At 38.1% G+C, this 22442-nt stretch overlaps 1 long non-coding RNA gene across 1 annotated transcript in view; it reads left to right on the top strand.

The window, feature by feature from the left end:
- LOC118901515 overlaps nucleotides 1-22442 on the top strand; it is a 53115-nt gene that overhangs the window by 5175 nt on the left and 25498 nt on the right. The window lies entirely within an intron of this gene.

The raw sequence follows: 22442 nt of genomic DNA, 5'->3' as shown, positions 1-22442 counted from the left end.
CCTTCGGCTAGATGAAAACATCATGAAGTTACTCTGAAAGTACACCTTTAATGACATGACATGACATGACAGGACATGACATGACATGACACTGAATGCCTTCTCCTATCCTTAATGAAATGGAAGTGAATCAGAACAAACCACTGTCCTCCGGACTGTTCCCCACACTTGCCTATTAGTCAGAGCACAGCCTGGAGATGCTTCTGTTAGTCAAGGGCAAGCAGAGACTTATTTGTCAGTTTCCAGCTTGCTCAAAGTGGGAACTAGTGTGTGCTACAAACATGACATTTGAGAATGTTCTTTGAGTACTCCAAGAACATTAAAGTCTAAACCATGCTGTAAACAAAAACAACTTTTAATACCAGCTATGACTAATCCAGTGCTTTTGTTCATTAGGTAGAACAAACATTCTGATTTGCAATCAAATATCTACAATTATCATGAAAGCCTGAGAAAAATCCTCCCTAGCAGGAGATCTTATCTCGGCACACAGAACAGATAAGATTCATTCCTTGGTAGACAATCTCCATGCCTAGGTGATCCCAGTAAACAGTCTTTTCGGAGTGAATTTTAGCAAATGGGTGGCTTATTCAGGGTTTTATCTGTTTAAGTTCATCACTTTCTGAAATCGTCTTTGCATATATTAGCATATATTCATTTTACTGATTCTTTGTTTCTTTCGATGGGGATACTCTGTCTGCTCCTTATTTCATCTGATTTGCTTTTGAAATGAAGAACCCTTTTCTTCTTTAGGTGTCCTTTGAAAATAAATAGAATTTCCTGTACATTAAAAAAAAAAAAATAGTGGAGTTCTAATAGCAAGCCTTCATTAAGGGCAAAAGCCCCATGAGAAGAATCATTAGTGCCTTTCCTCCTGCATTAAAAACTTCTAGGAAGAAGATGGAGAGAGTATTAGGAATTCCTGAAGTGAATGAGATCAACTCCAAGGTGACACCAGCCTCTCTTGGATTTAGTGACCTTTTGCTTGGTTTTTCTTGTTTGCACAAGCAGAGGCTTTTGACATATTCCCCAAGACCCTTAATTCCTCTCTGTTTGGCATATTACCAGCAACATAAAAAAGAGAGAAAGAAGGAAGCTCTCATTTTATCTTTGAGCTGCTTAAATATTTATGTTCTAATTTGTTATTGACTTCATGTGGAGTTTTATCAAAATATAGATGGAAAAGTTTAAAGATCGCTCCTGGGAGAGCACTTAATCCATTTAAAAATAAATTTCTAATGGCCAGATTTTCTGGGCTTAAAACATGAAGCTATGAAAGAAAGCAAAACCAAAGAAGCCCAGTCTATATGCTGACATTTGTAGACAAGGATAAAGGAAAATTGGTAATGAAAATGCTAATCAAATATCATTGTGAATGCTCATTTTTTTCATTTTTAAAATATTTGATGGAAGCCTTTACTAGATTTCTATTTTAATTACTTTTCATTTGCAAAAAAATGAAACCTAATTAAAAACACCCTAGGGTAAACCCTTGGGAATGAGTCTTTGTTGCATTTCACCTCCTGTTCCTATTTCACTTTTAGTATACTCATGCTTTCTTAGACACTTAATATGCTAATTCTTTCAGAAATAGCTACATGTTAAATGCAGGGACTGGGCAATATTTATAGCAAAGGACTGAATCTCTAATGGTGAAATTTCAGAGAACCAAAGGAGAGATCAGTTTAAACAGATCATATACACACACATTCTTTCAAATCCAGCCATATGGATCTATGCTTGAAAATGTATCCTCTATCACTGCTGCCTTTATGACATAACTAACATTATTTATCCTTCTATCCTAAGACCTTGCTGACTCTGTTTTTGACCAAAGTTCTTACAGCAACAAGTTACATATTGCAAAGAAGAAGTGCCTTATTTAACTGAGAAGGTTGTTGAATGCCTACTTCAAAATTGTAACCTAACAAGACTTAGTTTATTGGCAAAAGTAGTATATATTTTAATTATTTTATAAAGACTAGATACTGCTTTCTATATTTTGATTTCTAGAAGATTTTCTTATTTGCTTGGATCAGAGTTTCCCATATTTTAGGCCTCAGGTCAGGTCCAGCTCAGAGAAAATTTTTATGGGTACTCAAAACAAACATAAATTTGAATGGAGAAAAAAGCAAGGAGGGAAGGATGGAAGAAAGGAAGGAAGAAAGGAGAAGGGAAGGGAGGGGAAGAGAGAGAGAGGGAGAGAGAGAGAACCTTGTGTATCCCCAGATTCTTGTCTGGACTCAGAGAAGTGGGACACAGCTTCTCAGGGAATGGGCAAGGTCCATGCTAAAGAGGCAGAAGCAGAACACAAACTTTGATGACTTCTCACAGAAGTAGTGCTCATTCCCTTCAGATCTACCAGGCTTGGCTCAGAGCTAGATCTTCAGTCAAAAAGAGGCATGACCCCTGTCCTGAAATTGGCTCACATGCTGACACAAACCTGCTGCAAGTTACACCTTCCTGAACTGAGAACAAATGGCAGAGTTTTCAACACAGTACATGAGGTGGCTTCCACCTTGGAGGTTGTAGGATGAGCAGAGCTTCTAGCTCCCTCATTAGGGATTTCATGGTGTGATTGTCTCCTGTCAAAAATGGAGAGGACCAGGTATTGGATAGCCCTGAAAAGTGCCTTCTCACAGAAGTATGCAGTACAAACTGCATGTTACCCAGATCTAATATCAAAATTCTGGCCTAATTTCTTACTATTGTACCAGGGCCAGCCATGTTTGCTATTCATCTCAGGCATCAGACTTGTGCAACGTATTAGTCAGGGTTCTGCAGAGAAATAGAACCAATAGGAGATTATGTATGTATGTATGTATGTATGTATCTATCTATTATCTACCTATTCTTACTATAATACATAGGATTTATTATAAGGATTGGGTCATGCAATTATGGAGGCCCACAGTTTGCCATCTGCAAGCTGGAAGCCCAGGAAAGCTTGTGGTGTAGTTTGAAGACCTGAGAACTGGAGAGCTGGTGGCGTAGATTCAAGTCCAGACCTGAAACCCTGAGAACCAGGGCAGTGAGGGCAGAAGATTGATGGGCCAGCTCACATAGTCAGGCAGAGAGAGAGGGAATCCAACTTTCTGCCTTCCTGTTCTATTCAAGCCCTCAATGTGGGATGATACCTACCCACAATGGGGAGGGACACTTGCTTTACTCAGTCCATCACCAGTTCAAATGCTGATCTGTTCTGGAAACACTCTCAAAGACACCTCCAGAAATAACACTTAATCAGATATCTGGCCCAGTCAAGTTGACACATAAAATTAGCCATCACATTCAGTCACCCTGAAACTGGCTACCTGGTTGTGGCCCAGGAGAGACTGGTGGGGTAGGTCTGGCCCAGGACCCTCATAGCTCTCAGAGACCTTGCAATCTAGGGGGAAGACAGGGCTGCCATGTTGCCTATCTCCGGGAAGTACAAAGGGAAGGGTGCTTCTGGGTGACCGGCAGTGCACAGCTTGCACAGCCATATATGGTGACAGAGAACCATGATCAGATTTGTGCCTTAGGAAGATCACAACAGAAATAGGTGATACTGAAATGATACATCCAGCAAGAGCATCAGAAGTATGTTGCTTAGCAATATAGAGGCAACTACCTACAGAAGCAGCGAAAGGTCTGACATGGTTGCTTCTAGGATGTGGTCCTGGGAATGGGAGGTGTGTGGAGGGAAGGGAGATACTTGTTTGTCATTTTAAACCTTTGATTTATATTTAATTTTTAAAAATCAGGTATAATATAAAAACAATACTATAAACATATGTGTGTATGCATAAATGTATGCATGTACATATGTATGTATACACGTATGTGTATGCATGTGTGCATATTATGTATGTGTGTGTATATGAGTGCATGCATGTATGAATGCACACACATGCATAAATACTCTTTGAAGGATAAGGGAAAAATAACCCTAGGGACATTGTGGATCAAGCACTAGGGCAGGGAGAGCCACTAACAGGCAACCACTGTAGTGGCTGTGGCCAGAGTAGACTCAGATTGAACCCAGGCCGTGCAGGGGGAATGGAATTGGTTGATCTGAGAGATACTAAAGAGGCGGAAGCAACAGGGCTCAGTGTTCATAAACACAGGCTTTCTGCCCCACATCCTCATTTCCTTCCCTGTTGGTGGGGTGGGTGAGTGGGAGCAGGAAAGGCAGGGAGGGGGAGTAGGCGTTAGAAGCCATGGGGAAGGAAAGAAGGCCTCACAGGCTTGCTGCTGGGAAGGGTGTTTCTCTTTCTGTGGATGCAAAGTATCTCCCACATTCTGGAGCAGAGATTATAAATAGATGCAATTCATAATCATCTTCCCCCCAACTATTTTGTACCCCTTCCCCAAATATACACATGTGCCCATGTATATGTTGGCTCTCTTTAACATGCCTTCATTTTTGTTTCCTTTATACTTTCAGTGTGATGTATATTTGGTGTGTATGTGTGTGTTTGGGGGTGTGGGGTAGGTCGGGTGAGGATGAGTGGTTTAGGGAGCCTGAGCTGCATAGCCGAAAAGGTTTTATTCTAGTTAATAAAGAAGATATGTGTTTTTTATTATATGTATATATACATATATACACACGTCACCTATCTATATATCTGTGTCTCTATGTCTCTACCCATGTTCTATGTATGTATGTATCTGTGTATCTATGAATCTATGTGTCTATGTATGTATGTATGTATCTCTATATCTATCCATCCATCCATCCGTCCATCCATCCCATCTAAATTTTCTGTCAGGATATTATCTGTATTACTGACCCCTCATTATAGTTTCATTTGGGGAACCCTAATTTGGATCTGACAAAGGTACTTCTAGGGTCACAGAATTCTCTCTACCAGTTACTAGTGAGGCAAGAATCAGTTCTGATGACCTCATTAATCTGTCAAATATAATTTAGAGCTTGCAAGCCAGATACTGTGTTAGCTTTCTCAGTATCCATTCCAAACTCTTTCCCTTGCCATTACCATAGAAGTTGTAAAGCTAAAACTCACATTTTAAATTTTTTAATGTTTTTTTAGCATCTTTATTGGAGTATAATTGCTTTACGATGTTGTGTTAGTCTCTGCTGTACAACAAAGTGAATCAGTTGTATGTATACATATATCCCCATATCCCCTCCCTCTTGCGTCTCCCTCCCACCCTCCCTATCCCACCCCTCTAGGCGGTCACAGAGCACCGAGCTCATCTCCCTGTGCGATGCAGCTGCTTCCCACTAGCTATCTATTTTACATTTGGTAGTGTATATATGTCAATGCTACTCTCTCACTTCGTCCCAGCTTACCCTTCCCCCTCCCCGTGTCCTCAAGTCCATTCTCTAAGCCTGCATCTTTATTCATGTCCTGCCCCTAGGTTCGTCAGAACCATTTTTTTTTTTTTTTAGATTCCATATATACACTCACATTTTTAGATTGCCTTGAAACCATGGGTGGCCATGTAACACTGTTCTGGCCAATGAAACGTAAGTAGGAAGTCTTACTTGTGATTTCTGATAAGGCCTTTGCTTTCTTGATACAATGGACAGCACCATCCGCCTTTATTTTACACTCTATCTTCCTTTTCTGCCTGGAATAAATGTGATCGCTGGAGCTCTAGCAGCCATAGTAAGACAAAGAAAATGAGAGACCATGGCCCTAATATCCTACACTTGATAAATCAACACTATCAATTACCTCTCAGATTTCTTGTAGAAGCCCTGACAGTTGGGTTTTCTAAGACTCAGAACCAAATGCAATCCTTGACTGATATAGTTAGGCATTGGAAAAACAGGGGAAACAGGACAGGATAGAGTCTCTGGCCCATGATTTTGTTAGTAGGGCATCTCTACTGGAGTTGAGGCTTTAAGCAGTGTCCTCCACAGACATGCCTTGGAAGATCAGGTCTCATTTCCTGCCTGAGAAACCTGGAGCACACAGACCGATGAAACACATTTCTGGCTATTAATGCAGAATCAGTGGCAACTCCAGTGTTAATGCTGCAGGCTGGAAATAAATTATGCTCTGTCTCCACCAGACCGAATCATTACTAAAACAGCATTAATACCTATTTATATTTTTCTATCAATATTTCATAAATTTGAAGAGAAACAGCTGGAAAGAATTCAGATGATTTCTTCTCTGTGTGTGCTTTCAGAGCATCAGTTATTGCTGTGGGGCACCTTCAGCATCGCCTAAAGCTGCAGTAAATCTCCTAGTTCTAACTTTGAAGATTTTAGAAATGCTAATAGTGGAATGTGTATGAATTATTACTTTTGCTCTACTGCAGTGATACTTTCCTAAAGAGTAAACAAAATCCACATTCAATTCAAGAATGAATGATCATTTTTTGGGGGGTGCTTGGGTTGAGGGGGTGTGAGCGAAGAGCAGGAGGAGTGTGTGAATTTCTTAATTGTTTTGAACTCAGTTTCTCACTGAGTGAAGCATATAGATAGGTGAAAGAAGAGTGTGAGTATAATATCTTTGTTTTTTTTTTAATAAACATTTCACATTTTCTAACTCATCTGATTCTTATAAAAATATTACTTGGCAGGCAGGTTAATTATAACTATTCCCATTTTGTAGATAGGGGAACCAAGCCGTAAAGTATTTTTTTTCTTGGAGGGCTTCTCAGTGTTCTCACCACTCAGAATTGCTATTACAGTGGAGAGCTACTGGTCATGTCTGTTACCTCACTGTCCTTCAAACTTGGTATTAAAAAAAAAAAAAAAAAAAACCAACCAAAAACTTGACTAACTTCCCTCATTCAACTCTTGAATACAACAACAACAACCAAAGAATGAAAATGTTTGTGAATCTCTTTATATCTGCATCCAAGTTGAACCAGAAGAGGTAAGGAGGGAATGAAAAAGGGAAAAAGGAGGATCAGAAGTAACAACTATTGAATACTTGTTACAGGCTGGGAAGGTGTGGGATCATCATGTCAGGGACTAGGGCAAGAACTGTGTCCAAGGTACATTATTCCCATCTTACAGGCAGAGAGATAGGCTCAGAGAGGTTAGTCACTTGCCCAAGGTCAAACAGCTAGTGTATCATGGAAGAGTGATTATACTGAGGAATATGTTTTCAAAGTCTATGATCTTGATAAAGAAAATGTAGTATACATACAATGGAATATTATTCAGCCTTAAAAAAGAAGGAAATCTTGCCATTTGTGACAACACAGAAGAACCTGGATGACATTATGCTAGGTGAAATATGCCAGTCATAGAAAGATAAATACTGCATAATTCCATTTATATAAGGTACTTAAAATATTCAAATTCATAGAAGCAGAGAATAGAAAGGTGGTTGCCAGGGGTTGAAGGACCGGGGGAATGGGGAGTTGTTGTTCAATTACACAGTTATATACGATGAATAAGTTCTGGAAGTCTGCTGTACAACATAGTACCCATAGTAAACAATACTGTATTGTACACTTGAAAATTTGTTTAAGAGGGTAGGTTTCATATCAAGTGTTCTTTATCACAAACAAAAGTACACTTCACTTGTGCTTTCACATATACTTTTCATTGTATCTAAGAAGATTTTGTTTAACCCAAGGTCACAAAGTTTTACTCCTATGTTTTCTTCTAAGTGTTTCATAGTTTCAGCTGTTATATGTAGGGTTATCATCCATTTTTAGTTAATTTTTGTGTACAGTATAAGAAAGTAGTTCAACTTCATTCTTTTGCATGTGGATATCCAGTTGTTCCAGCACCACTTGTTGAAAAGTCTATTCTTTTCCCATTGAGTTGTCTTGGCTTCCTTGTCAGAAATCAGTTGACCATAATAAATGTAAAAATTTATTTCACACTCTCAATTCTATTTCATTAATCTATATGTCTGTCTTTATACCAGTACTTCACAGCAGGTTTTGAAATTGGGAAATGTGAGTCTGCCAACTTTATTCTTTTTCAAAATTGCTTTGACTGTTCTAGGTCCTGTGTATTTTCATGTGAATTTTAGCATAAACTTGTCAATTTCTGCAAGAAAGCCAGATCAGATATTTCTAGGGATTGCAGTGAATTTGTAGATCAGTTTGGGGAGTGGCCATCTTAATATTGTCTTCCAATCTATGAACATGGGATATCTTTCCATTTATTTAGATCTTCCCTTTCTTTAACATGTTTTGTGTTTTTGAGGGTACAAGTTTTGTATTTCTTTTGTTAAATTTTTTTCTAAGTGCTTTGTTCTTTAAAATGCTATTTTAAATGGAAATGTTTTCTCAACTTTATTTTCAGATTATTCATAGCTTATTTATAGAAACAATTTATTTTTTATATTGATCTGTGTCCTGCAACTTTACTAAACTTGTTTATTAGTTCTAATAGTTTTTTAGTGGATTTATTAGGATTTTCTACATAAAAGACTATGTCATCTACAAATAGAGATATTTTTACTTTGTCTTTCTAATCTTGATGCTGTTATTTTCTCTTTCCTGCCTAACTGCCCTGGCTAGAACTTCTAGTACAAAATTAAATAGAAGTTATGAGAATGAACATCCTTGTCTTGTTTTTGATCTTAGGAGGAGGGCATTGGTCTTTCACATTATGGTATTTAAGTGTTTGTTTTTCTTTTAAATCATGAAAATGTGTTGGATTTTGTCAACTGTTTTTCTGTGTCTACTGAGATGACCATGTGGGTTTTTCCTTTATCTTATAAATATGGTGATTACATTAATTAATTTTCTGATGTTAAAGCAACCTTGCGTTACCAAAATAAACCTTACTTGATCATGTTGTATAATACTTTTTATATGTCTAGATTGGTTTGATAGTATTTTGTTGGACCTTTTTGCATCTATATTTATAAGAGATATTTTTCTATAGTGTTCTTTTATGATATCTGTGTCTGGTTTTGGTATTAGGGTGATACCCCATAGAATGAATTAGGAAGTGTTCTCTTCTGTTTTTTTCAAGTTTGTAAAAAATTGCTATTATTTTTTTTTTAAATATTAGATACAATTTATTTGTGAATACATCTGATCCTGGGCTTTTCTTTGTGGGAAGTTTAAAATTGCTAGTTCAATCTCCCTATTTGTTATAGGTCTATTCATATTTTCCATTTCTTCTTGAGTCCATTTTGGTAGTTTGCATCTCTCTAGGAATTTGTTTATTTTATCTAAGTTATCTAATTCATTGCATACAGTTTTTCCATAGTATTCCCTTAAAACCTTTTTTATTTTGTAAGCTTGGTAGTGATGTCCCTTCTTTCATTTCTGAGTCTAGTAATTTAAGCCTTTTTTCTTTTTCTTGATCAGTCTGGCTAAATGTTTGTCAATTTTGTTGATCTTTCAAAGAATCAATTTTTCATTCTGTTGATTTTCACTATTGTTTTTCTATTCTCTATTTCTTTTATTTCTTCTCTGGTCTTTATTATTTCCTTTCTTCTGCTTGATTTAGATTTAGTTCACTCTTCTTTTTTCAGTGTCCTAAGGTAGATGGTTAGATTATTGACTTGAGATCTTTCTTTTTTAAAACTATAAGCATTTATTATAATTTCCTTCCAAATGCTTCTTTAGTTGATACATTTTCCCAAGTACTGCTTTAATTGAATCCCATAAAGTTTGCTATATTATGGTTTTTGTTTTCATCATCACAAAGTATTTTCTAATTTTCCTTGTGATTTATTTATTGACCTATTGGTAATTTTGAAGTATATTATTTAATTTCCACATACTTGTGAATTTATTAAATTTCCTTCTGTTATTGAGTTCTCACTTCATCTCATTGTGGTTGGAGAGCATTCTTTGTATACTTTCAATCTTTCCATTTCTATTGAGGTTTTTTAATGATCTACCACATGGTCTATCTTTGTGAATGATCCATGTGTGCTTGAGAAGAATGTGTATTGTGCTTTTATGGGGTGGACTGTTCTATAGCATGGTTGTTAGGTTTAGTTGATTTAGTGTCATTCAAGTCTTCATGTACTTGTTGATCTCCTGCTTGGTTGTGTTCTATCCATTTTTGAAAGTGGGACACTGAAGGTTCCAACCAGTACTGTTGAATTGTCTGTTTCTCCCTTCAATCTTTGCTTTTGTATTGTGGAGACTCTGTTGTTAGGTGCATATATGCATGTAAGTGTTATATCTTACTGATGGGTTGATCCATTTATTATTATTAAATGATCCTTATTATTTCTAGTAACATATTTTTGTTTTAAAGTCTGTTTTGTCTAATATTAGAATAGCTATTCTAGCTCTCTTATGGTTGCTCTTTCCATGATTTAATTTCCATTGAAATGAGCTGGAGTGTGGGGTGAAGGAGTGGGTCATGGTTCAAATGCCACAGACTCTTGCTTTTCCTATCAAGATTTATTAGATTTTCTTAAATAAATGTTTCTCCACTTGTTGTATGCCATTAGGATAATTTCCAGAGACTTCAAATTATTTAAAAAATAAATTTCACCAGTTATGGTTGTTTTGCGGGGGGAAGATTCTTGGAGACTCTCACACCGTCATTGTAGAAGTGCTACTCCTCAAATTTGATTTTAATCTCATCTCCATCTTCTCATCACCCCCACCATGTGCCTTTCCTTTCAGATTCAATTGTAACTTAAAAGACTTGAAGTGGGGAGGTTGTATGGAATCTGCTTTTGCATACTTCCTTCCATTTCCTTTTCTAGGTCTGGAAGAAGGGATTAAGGGAATAAATAAATGAATATTTATCTTTTTAGTGTAACTGTGTGGTTACATTATCTTTTAATAAATTCTTTCAGCTTAACAAACTAAAGCAAATGGCCATTTGGTGCTCTCTATGTGGCAGCATCCAATCCTTGCTTTCTCGTTGGTGTGTAAATGTGAGTTTTGTGGAGGGGACCATGGGACCTCCCTACTGCATGTTTGTCTGAGGTGGGAGACATATATCTCATGGGTATATTCCAAAAGGTCTCCAAGTTGATCTCAGGAGACAATGTGCTCTATGCAGCAGCAGAGATGGGGATCTTTCCAGGACTGAGTAGAAGATGAATGCCCCATTTCCAAGGATCCACCTTACCTGAGTTCTTCCTTTTGGTGGGGCCTCACTATTGAGTGCTTAATAGGGGACCAACAGTTTTAAACAGAACTTAGTTTTAATTTAGAACCAGAGTATAGAAGATTTTTAATGGTGCAGAATTAAATCAAGTCTAATTCTTAAAATCAATGACAAAGGATAGGTATGTTAACATAAAATAAATTATAACTTTAAGACCAAGTTTAACAAAGGTGAAAATTGTATTCCCATTATTGAAGTGTTGCTTAACTAAGCAAGAGTAACTCTCAAATTCACCATACTATATAAAATACTCTATCTTTCCTTGCTTGGAGGAGGGTCAGCCTTTTTTTTTCTGTTCAAGCCTTCAACTGATTGGATGAAGTCCACCACATTAGGGAGGGCAATCTTCTTTTCTCAATCTACTGATTTAAATGTTCATCTCATCCAAAAACACCCTTACAGAAACACCCAGAATAATGCTAATCAAATATCTGGGGTACCTTGTGGTCCAGTCAAGTTGACACATAATAACTGTTAAACTCCCTCAGTCTCTCCTTTCTTCCCTTCTTGCCCCATCTTCCTGGCTATAACTGCCCAGAATAGAGCTTGCATTGCACTGAGTTGGGTTGTAGAGTGTATGAGCATGCTGTGACTCAAATTTTTCTTCAATTATGTTTCTCCATTTGCTGTATGCTGTTAGGAGAATTTCTGGAGACTTTAAAATTTTAAATTCATCAGATAAAATGAAATCCATCCTCCCTTTCTTCTTTCGTTCCTTCCTTCCTTCCTTCCTTCCTTCAACACATGTTTATTAGGGTCTCTAGCCCTGCCATAGTCTCATTAGAGGAAAGTAACTTATCCACCCATCCTTGTTTATCAAACTCTTTGAGGAAAAACTTGCAAAGATTGGAGACCCAGGAACTCTGGATGTGGACACTGAATGCCAGCCCTTGGATTCCCAGTGAAAAGTGTGGCCTGGAAAAGAGGTTTACATTGGTAAGCATCAGACAAGGTCTTTTTATAATGGAATGTTTACTTCAAAAATCATCTGTATTCTGTGATTTAGAGGAGTATACATAGGTGAAAATTATGCATTTATTGATTTCAGTGTTCCACGTTCTGGATTTGGCCCCAATTTCAAGATTTGAATTCTTTTAAATTAATATAGATGCTGTACATTGTTGTCTTTTCTTTTAATGCATTTAAGCAGTAAATGCATTAAAGCAGTAACCAAGTGACTATGGTTATTGTCTTCTGCAAAGAGTGAATTTTTGTTATTTGATTATGTTTTTGAATATTTTGTATGCCTAGATATAGCTAACATTTCATTTTATAGATATTATACATTGTGGGTATTAAAGTAGTGATGTATTTAGATTTTTCCCTGTAAAGTATTTATGTTCCTACATCAGGAAATTGAATCATGATTTTGTAACTTTCTTTAGTAAAAATAGCTAAGACAGTTGTTTTGAAACTAGTGGGAGATGAACCATCTCTAATTCAACATTTTAATCATGGATACCTGCGGGGGGTATATTTTGGAATCCAAGTATTAAGAATAATTATTAGCTCCTGAAACAATGGGCATTAATTGTGTGTGTTTGTCCGTGTGTGCATGTATGTGTGTGTGTGTGTGTGTGTGTTTATGTTCAATTCAAGAAATGGAGATTAAATGCACTCTATGTCCAAGAATCTGTGCCAGAGTCACAAAAGTCATCCATCAGCTTTCAGTCTACTTGGAGGGTGGGGAACATGTAACTAAGATGGTAGAAAGTCTAAGAAAGTCCCTTCATAGGTTGGAATAAATACTAGGGAGTTTCAGAGAAGAGAATAAGTGCAATTTGTTGGAGGGCCCAGGATATGCACAAGGGAGGTGATATTGAGATTATAAATATACACAGTTTGAGAAGGAATTAATTGCTTCCATGTTCTTTGCATTTTCATTACAGTATTTGTTTCATTCAGCTTTAGCATACTTCATTATTTGTATTTGCTTCTTGACTAGTTTTAAAGCTTCTTGAGGACAGGGACCTCATCTTAATCATATTTGCTCCATATGCCTGCCATTCCTTTGCATCCTTTCATCTAATCTCCATGGCAGTTGCTAAACAAATGTTTGTTTAATTAAATTTAGCACTACTATGAAGAGAAAATTATTCAGAAGCTCAGAGCTCTAATTTATATGGGTCAAAATACCTTTGATAAGAGGGTTTCAGATTAACAGATAAATCCTATGAAGTAATTAACACTTTACTTTGAAAAGCAGTGTGGGCCCAGATAAAGTCAGAAGCTCTGAAAATATTTTTGAGTAGCAAAGGGGATGTGGTAGGATATCCTTGTCTACAGATACACAGGAAAAAAAAGGTAAGTGGTGCTTGTAACAGTTAGATAGTACTCATGTACTTATTTTGTACCCATGAGTATAGATTTAACTATTGCTAAGGATTAACTATAGTGCCCACCTCCCTATGCAAGGCTGTGTTACAAGGTATGAGTAGATAAAGAAAACTTGGTTCATGCCCACAAGGAGGTTTTCAATGTATATTTACCTCAGAAACATAATATCAGCATTGCTTCTCTTGCTTCTGCCTTCCCAGTTTCTCATTAGTTGATTCTCACTACCCAGCATCAGCTGTGTCTTGATTCTAAAGCTCATCCTGAGTGAGGCAGAAATATAGCCTCATTTTCACTATTCAGAAGGACTTGAAAATGAGTCCCACTCTTGGACCTGGGATCCAGGACCCAGGACCCAGGCAAGGGCCCTGGGCCATGTTGCTTTCTTGAGTCTTAACAGTTAGATTTGGAAGGGACACTGTTTTGTCATCACACTGCTGGAGTTGTAGTATTTGCTATTCTTTCTCTTTTATCTGGTCTGGCACCTTCCTTTTCCTGTGCTTCCACCTTACCTCCCACTCTTCTGTCAGCCAAATCTCTCTGTCCATTTCCTTTGGCCCTCTGGCCACAAACATCAACCTGCTTGGTTCCATTCAGTCTCTTTCCCTGAGGGTTAGGGCATCATCCTGGTATATCAGACTTCAGGCCCCAACTCTAAAGGGAATGGATAGAGCTCCCAGCACTGCCATCATTGACCTCTTCCATTTCCCGAGAGTTCTTACTCTCCTCCTTTTTAAATTTGCTATTCACGTGCACTCTGTCAGACCAGCTCACCCAGGAGTAACAGTACCATGAATTGAGCTGAGTTTTCTGGACTCCTTGGATTCTAAGTCTAGACTATCCAGCTGCCTTTCCCTGGGCCAGCCTCTGTAGCTGGGCCAGATGCTGTGCTATCCCCATCACCATTCTTACCCTACCTGGTTTCTCTCCTCTTTCTTCCAGTCCCATGTTTCTGAGGTCTCTTCAAACGTAAAGCTCAAATCCAGGTAGGTATTGCCAAATTAATCTTGTATTAAATGATGCTTCCAATCTAGATAAAATAGCAAGTACACATATGTATTCAACTGAAAATCCATCCTCTTTAAATACTAACTTTGTGTCCAAGCATTGGTATTTCTTTCCATCCATCCCTCCATCCATCCATCCTTCCAACTGATATTTAGCAAGAAACTACTGAATTTAAGCCATCTGGCTCAAATGATGACTGGTAAATTTAAGCCATACAAAAACTCTGAAGATAAAACTCTGCTAGCTTCAGAGTTTCTGAGATGACAAGATGAATTCTTTAAATTTTCTGCAATATAATTATGAGTTATAAATTCTAGACCATGAAAGTAACTTTGAGACTAAGTGTATTTTAAGTTCAAGTAATAAAAATATGATCTCCACTCTATTATATGGGATTTTAAAGCTAACTGTTATGTGTCAGGTACTCTACATAGTTTTTAAGTTTTTTCATTATCCACAATTTAAGATATGAAAATAAAAAATGGAGGCTCAGAGAAAATTAAGTAACTTGTCCAAAGTCAATTGTCAGAAAGGAGTGGAGAAAGAGTATAACTTAAGTATTTCCTGATCTAAAGTCCAGGTTCTTATATCTCACCATATCGCCTCTCTAATATTTAATAAAGATTAAAAGCAGCATTTGAATTTTTAGAATATGATTCTATTAGAATATTTTATTATTTTTTCTTTAAAAATGGTGCTTTTAAAAATTCACCCTGATAAATCTACCCTTACAAGGTAATGTTATATTGCCATCTCCAGCCCCAGCCCTGCCCGCAGTATTTGTATAGTATTTACATAATCAGGAATACAGCTAAAGAAAGGGGCTTGACCAGTAAAAGGAAAACACATGGCTTCACTTCTGCTCAGGAACTTTGCTTGTGGTACAGTATTTCTGCTCCTCACTCGAATTTGAACAGCTCTGAATTTTTACCAAATTCTAACATGCTCTTTATGTGGTCTCCCAGTCCATGGCAGCCAGTGGTGAGGATGATGAAGGCATGTAACTGCAAGAAATCATAACTGCTGTGTTTTGATGAGAAAAAGTGGGAAAACTATAATAGCAGGTAAAGGGACTAAGAAAACAGTATTTAAGAGACCATTTATTGTCAGACACTAGGTATACCTGCCTCAGTATGGCATTGTTGTATGATAATTGCCTCTTTACAACCATTTTGAAGGGAGCTGGTGCATAGGGACACACATAATGATGACTTTGGGAACCAAGTGAAAAATTAAAATATGTTGCAGTTCTTTTTCTTGGAAGGCAGGAAAGTATATACTGCATATAAGGGTGCTGAAATCCAAAATGGTTTTAGGGCTTCAAGGAATGAGCTTCTATTACCTGAAAAATTCATTTGTTTGGAATATGCGTCGCAGTGCTACCTCTTACCCTCTCTGTGACCTTAGGAAATTTGCTCAATTTCTCGTAGACTGTTGCTGTCTCTTTAAAATGAGGCTAATAGTAATGATGACAGGTCTGTTGTGAGGATTATATCAGACCAAGTGTTAACACAACTCCAACATGTGGTAAGTACTGAAAAAAGAGTTTGCTATTAAATTTTAGGTTCTGTCCATTCACACTTTGCCCATGTTTTTACTTGGGTCCATGGATTTAGGTTTTTCGAGTTTCAGAGTTAAAAAAAATTCATCCTCAGAGGTGTGTTTATTAGGGAGTTTGCTTACAGTATCTTGAGATCCATCCTTGCCTGAGTTCCTTATTACTTCTTACAGTTACATGAGACTCAATTACATTTCTCATCTCTTTTTTTCTCACCAGTCACTCCCTAGGAACCACATGGCAGCCATGATCTAGTTTAAAGAGCACTAGGCCAGCCTCCAGAGACCCAGATTTCATGTTGTCCCTGCCAGTAACTCACTGTGTGAACTCGGATAAGCAGCTTAACTTCTCTGGGCTTTTTTAGTTTGAGTTACTCCCTAATATTCTTAACACCTGCTTTTATAGCATTTTCTATCAGTCTTTGGAACTATTTAAATGCTTTCTTTGGATAAATTTAAATATATTCATACTATAGTGTTTAAGTATATGGACTCTGGAGTCAGTTTGACTAGCTCCAATACCCTTTGTGAGGGTAGATGAATTACTTAACTTGTCTGTACCTCTTTCTACTTATTTGTAAAATGGAGATAAAAGTATTACTTTGTAGGTTTGCTGTAAGTATTTTAAAAAATTACTAATACACCTGCAGCATTTGAAATCATGCGTAGCATATAGTAAAAGCCCGAGAAGAGATATGGAGATGAAATCATTTTTAAAGAGCTGGCAATTTAGTGAGGAGATTAAAGCATATACCAATAACAAGGAGGAGTAGGATACATATTCAATAGAGGAGAAATTGTAGAGCTTGATGGAGCATGGAGGAAGGAGCAATTAATTTCAACTGAAAGGCCCAGGGAAGGTCTCATGAATTAGGTCCACTGTGGTCTGGGTATGGAGGAGTGAGCTGGATTCAAGGGAATGATTTCTTGGTGGAAGAAACAAGGGGAATCAGGTGAGAAAACACAGAAAGTACCTGATATGCGGCTCTCTTTAGCTGCAGTGTTGATGCTGAATGAGGGTGTGAACTGGGAGATGAAGTTGGGAGAGTGGCCTGGGATTAGATCAGCAAGAGGTTTAGTGCTTTGCTAAGGGGTACGGAGTTGACTCTATGGGCAATAGGAAGCATTGAAGGCTATTGAAGCGATATGATGCCATTTGTGAGTTAGGAGAAAGACTCATGTGATTCTGTGAAGGAGAAATTAGAGGAGAGAGAAACTGGAGTCAGAGAGGACAGTTAGAGGCCATTAGAATAGTCTAGTGAGAGATTGTGAGAGTCTAAATTGGAGAAGTGGTTGGGGACGAAAAGAAGGGCTAGAACTGAAAGCTGGGAAGGTAGATGCTGTCTTGTAAATTCTCCCCGAACATTTTTCCTTTGTCTCCAAGCTGTGGTTCCTGCTGTCCACAGGAATTCCTGTGGAATTGCTTCTATGATGATCCCGCTGTACTCAGTAACTCACGTGTACCTAACCACAGGGTTGAATGGCAAGACCTCAGTGAACTAGGAAGCCGACAGCTTTTATTCTCACTTGTTTAAGGTAGGGGATATTTTAGAAGCAGAAGACAATCACACAACAAAGAGCTTTTGTGTAATTGAGAGGCTTCCAAGCAATAATCTGAAAGTCTTCCTTTTCTTATAGGATACCGAACTATTGAGAGGTGCATTTGAACCTCTTCATTATATATCTGCAGTGGATACTGTGTAACAGGAATTTTGTGGGGCGCATTTTGTAATGCAGAATCTGTTGTACGGAGACATTGTCTTTCATCATTGCCTGGGTTTGTGTAATAGCAAATATGAAAGGGAACATCTAGAGCAATAGAATTAACTATTATAGGTGGTATCTATGCATTGCAAGGCAGATGTTCTCTCTACTTGAAAGAGTACACTTTAAGCAATTGAAGGTCACTGGGATTCTCTTTAATTAGTCATACCTGGTCTGACAAAAGAAGGTGAAGTTCATGAATCTGTGTGAAATGCGAATCAGAAACCAGTCAGTGAGCACCGATGAAACAGAATAACAAAAGAAGATCAGAACCAGGTAGAAACATAAAGTTAACAACTTTAGAGTGACAACAAGGCCCTGATGAGAAGAGATTGCTATAGTATGGTTCTGGGCTTCATTAACAATTATTCTGCATTGACATATATGATTATGTAGGTATATATACATCTATACATATAGATATATGCATAGATGTATATACATGATATACATCTATGCACGTACGTCAGTGATGAAAAATTCATTCAACAAATGTTTACTTAACACTGTGTGCTAGACACTCTCCTAGGTACTGAGGATAAAACAGCCAACAAAAACAGACCAGGTCCTGAAGAGCTTATATTCTAGTAGGAGAAACAGACAATAAATATTATATCGAATCAGGAGATGATAAGCTCTAAGAATAGAAATAGAGAACATGTTGGGGGGCAGAGAATGAAAGGCAGAGGGAGGGTTGTGTTTCATATAGTATGTTTATAGTAAGGAAGGGCCTCCTTTGTGTGGTGATATCTGAGCCAAGAATTGAAGAAGGCTTGCAGAGATCTGGGAAGGAAAAGTGGTCCAGCCAGAGAGGACAGGAAGTACAAAGCCCTGAGATGAGATGTCTTGGTGTTTCTGAGGAACAGCAATAAGGCAAGGTAGTGGGAGCAGAGAGAGGTAGAGGAGATGCTAGGAGACAAGGTCAGAGGAACAGCTAAGTCTTTCAGGCCCTTGTAGGACATAATAAGGACTTGGATTTTATTCTGAGTCAAATGGAAGCTTCTAGAAGCATATTATTAGTATGTATGCTAACCACATAGAGTTAATTTTATAACTTGCATCTAATTCTTCACGATCCTATTTTTACATCTAAACATTCCTAAAATAAGAGATGTCCCCATCTCGTCCTCTTTTGTCTTGTTTGCCTTCTTCCTGTCAACAGTGCCCCAGCACACTGTAGAGGCGGCTCTGGATGCTGTCCTGGGTTCTGCCACTGTATCCTTGGGTAGCTTTAGTAAAACGCTCTTTTTTAAAAAAAATCTTTATTGGAGTATAATTGCTTTACAATATTGTGTTAGTCTCTGCTGTACAACAAAGTGAATCAGCTGTATGTATACATATATCTCCATATCCCCTCCCTCTTGAGCCTCCCTCCCACCCTCCCTATCCCACTCCTCTAGGTCATCACAAAGCATCAAGCTGATCTCCCTATGCTATGCAGCAGCTTCCCACTAGCTAGCTATTTTACATTTGGTAGTGCATATATGTCAATGCTACTCTCTCACTTCGTCCCAGCTTACCCTTCCCCCGCTGTGTCCTCAAGTCCGTTCTCTATGTCTGTGTCTTTATTCCTGCCCTGCCACTAGGTTCATCAGTACCATTTAAAAATTTATTTATTTATTTATTTTAAATAAATAAATAAATAAATTATTTTTGGCTGTGTTGGGTCTTTGTTGCTGTGCACGGGCTTTCTGTAGTGCAGTGAGTGGGGGCTACTCTTCATTGCGGTGCACGGGCTTCTCATTGTGGTGGCTTCTCTTGCTGTGGAGCATAGGCTTTAGGCACGTGGTCTTCAATAGTTGTGGCACACGGGCTCAGTAGTTGTGGCTTGCAGGCTCTAGAGCTGGCAGGCTCAATAGTTGTGGCGTACAGGTTTAGTTGCTCCACGGCATGTGGCATCTTCCCAGACCAGGGCTCGAACCCAAGTCCCCTGCATTGGCAGGCAGAGTCCCAACCACTGTGCCACAAGGGAAGTCCCAGTACCTTTTTTTTAGATTCCTATATATGCATAAGCATACGGTATTTGCTTTTCTCTATCTGACTTACTTCACTCTGTATGACAGACTCTAGGTGCACCCACCTCACTACAAATAACTCAATTTCATTCCTTCTTATGGCTGAGTAATATTCCGTTGTATATATGTGCCACACCTTCTTTATCCATTCATCTGTCCATGGACATTTAGGTTGCTTCCATGTCTTGGCTATTGTAAATAGTGCTGCAATGAACATTGTGGTACATGACTCTTTTTGAATTATGGTTTTCTCAGGGTATATGCCCACTAGTGGGATTGCTGGGTCATATGGTAGTTCTATTTTTAGTTTTTTAAGGAACCTCCGTACTGTTCTCCATAGTGGCTGTATCAATTTGCATTCCCACCAGCAGTGCAAGAGGGTTCCCTTTTCTCCACACCCTCTACAGCATTTATTGTTTGTAGATTTTTTGATGATGGCCATTCTGGTTGGTGTGAGGTGATATCTCATTGTGGTTTTGATTTGCATTTCTCTAATGATTAGTGATGCTGAGCATCTTTTCATGTGTTTGTTGGCAATCCTTATGTCTTCTTTGGAGAAACGTCTATTTAAGTCTTCTGCCCATTTTTGGACTAGGTTGTAAGACACTCAGAACTTAGTTCTCCTACCAAAAAAATAGGAATACTGTCACCAAACTCACTTTATTAATGATTTAACAAGAAAAAAAGAAATAAAATAATCCCAAACTCATGATCTTATAATATTCTTTGTCTTTACGTAATTGCCACAGGGCTTAGCATGTAGTAGGTACGCAATAAAAACTTATGGAATTGAATTAGAGAGGTAAAATGGGAGAATATGTAAAATGCTCTCCAAGTTTCTTTAGGGCTAATATAATTTTATTTGCTCAGCTCAAAATATACTCTTTCTGGGGAGCATGACTCTTGATAGCCAGAAAGTGAGTTATTTTTGTTTTCCTAATGCTTTTATGATACTCTTTTTAAAGAGTTTATTTAATTCTTTAAGTTAGAGAATGAAATGGTTCATTCTGCTTAGATTGGACTTTTGATGATGCTACAGATAATATGTATATAATTATTCCTTTCACAAAATTTTGCCAAGAATCTTAGCACATGCCTTCTCTTATAAAACTTTGCAGAAAGTTCCATGATACTTCTTTTGTGTCCTTTGAGTCTAGCTTTTTTGGTAATTGTTTGCAAAAATGGTCCGGAATTCTTCCTCTTTCTATATGCATGCCCTTTTGTGATGTGACTTTGCAACAACTGCCATCAAGAGGTGGTATCAGTTTCTCTACCCCTTGAATCTGGGCTTGGCCATTTGATTTACTTTGCCAGTGGGACATTAGCACATGTGATGCAAGTAGAACATTCAAAAATATAGCACACGGGACCCTCCCTAGCTGCTCTTGGTAACCCTGTTACTACTGCTATGTGGATAAGCTCAGGCTTACTTGCTGGATGATGAGTAACATATGAGCAGTTACTTCTTTTGCTGCTGGCAATAGACAGCCAACCACAAGACATGCCAATGAGGCTATTGTCAGCTAACTGACACATGATTGAGTCTGACCAACAACATGTGGACCAGAGATGAATGGTGTCAGCTGAGCCTAACCCAAATTGCTAATCCACAGAACTGTGAGCAAATAAATGTTTAAAGTGCTAAGTTTGGGACAGAAAAATCTAACTGATATAGCTCATATCCCTATTTGTTTATATTCTGTGAACCCCAAAGTGTATTTTCTTTTTGCTTCTCTTTTCTCCAAAGCACACACTGTAGTAGAGACATAAGGCTTCTGATCATGAGTGCCAACGTATGGCAGGGGGGTAGTTTCCCCCCACACCACCAAACACTTCTCTGACACCAGCTGAGTGTCCTACAATTCAGCTGAATTCTGACACCACTACTTGGAGACAGCATCAAATTCCACAGATTAAGGGCTCAGTCCCACAAGACTGTCCTCCACCTCAGATGCCACTTGCAAACAGGTTGTTACTTGTACTTCTGACCAACTGGCTATAAACCAGAAGTTCTCATGACTTCATCCACGAGTTCAATAAATTTGTTCAAGTGGTTTGCAGAACTCAGGAAACCCATTCACTCACTAGATTACCAGATTATTACAAAGGATATTAAAGGATACAAATCAATAGCCAAATGAAGAGATACTTAGGACGAGGTACCAAACCAAGGAGTTTTTGTCCCGCGGAGTTTGGGCTCAGCATAGTGGCATGTGGAATGTTCTGATTCACCAACCTGGAAGCTTTCTGAACTGCTTGCTTTTGAGTTTTCATGGAGGCTTCATTACATAGACATAATTGATTAAATCATTGCCCATTGGTAGTTGATTCAACCTCCAGCTCCTTTCCTGTCCCCAGAAATCAGAGGGGGTGGGACAGAAAGTTCCACCCCTTTATCTAAGGTTGGTTCCCCTGGCAACCAGCCCCCATCTTTAGGTGCTTTGCAAAAGTCACCTTATTAACATAAACCCAATTGTGGTGAAAAGGGGCGTGTTATGAACAAGAAGACACCCATTTCACCTTTATGGCTCCGAAGTGATTTTAGGAAGAGGACAAGAGACCAAATATAACCAAAGATACTCCCATTGCTCTTACAGCTCAGGAAATTCCAAGGCTTTTGGGAGCTGTGAGCCAGGAACCATGGACAAAGATCAAATACATCAGAGAAATGTATTTTGGTCATCTGAGTAATATAGATATATATTTCTTATATCACAATGTTGCAGACAACTAGTCCC

This window comes from Balaenoptera musculus, chromosome 10 (assembly GCF_009873245.2).
Source record: "Balaenoptera musculus isolate JJ_BM4_2016_0621 chromosome 10, mBalMus1.pri.v3, whole genome shotgun sequence".
Taxonomy (NCBI): Eukaryota; Metazoa; Chordata; class Mammalia; order Artiodactyla; family Balaenopteridae; genus Balaenoptera; species Balaenoptera musculus.
Note: the sequence above shows the minus strand (reverse complement) of the source record. Positions and strands in the feature narration are given on the sequence as shown.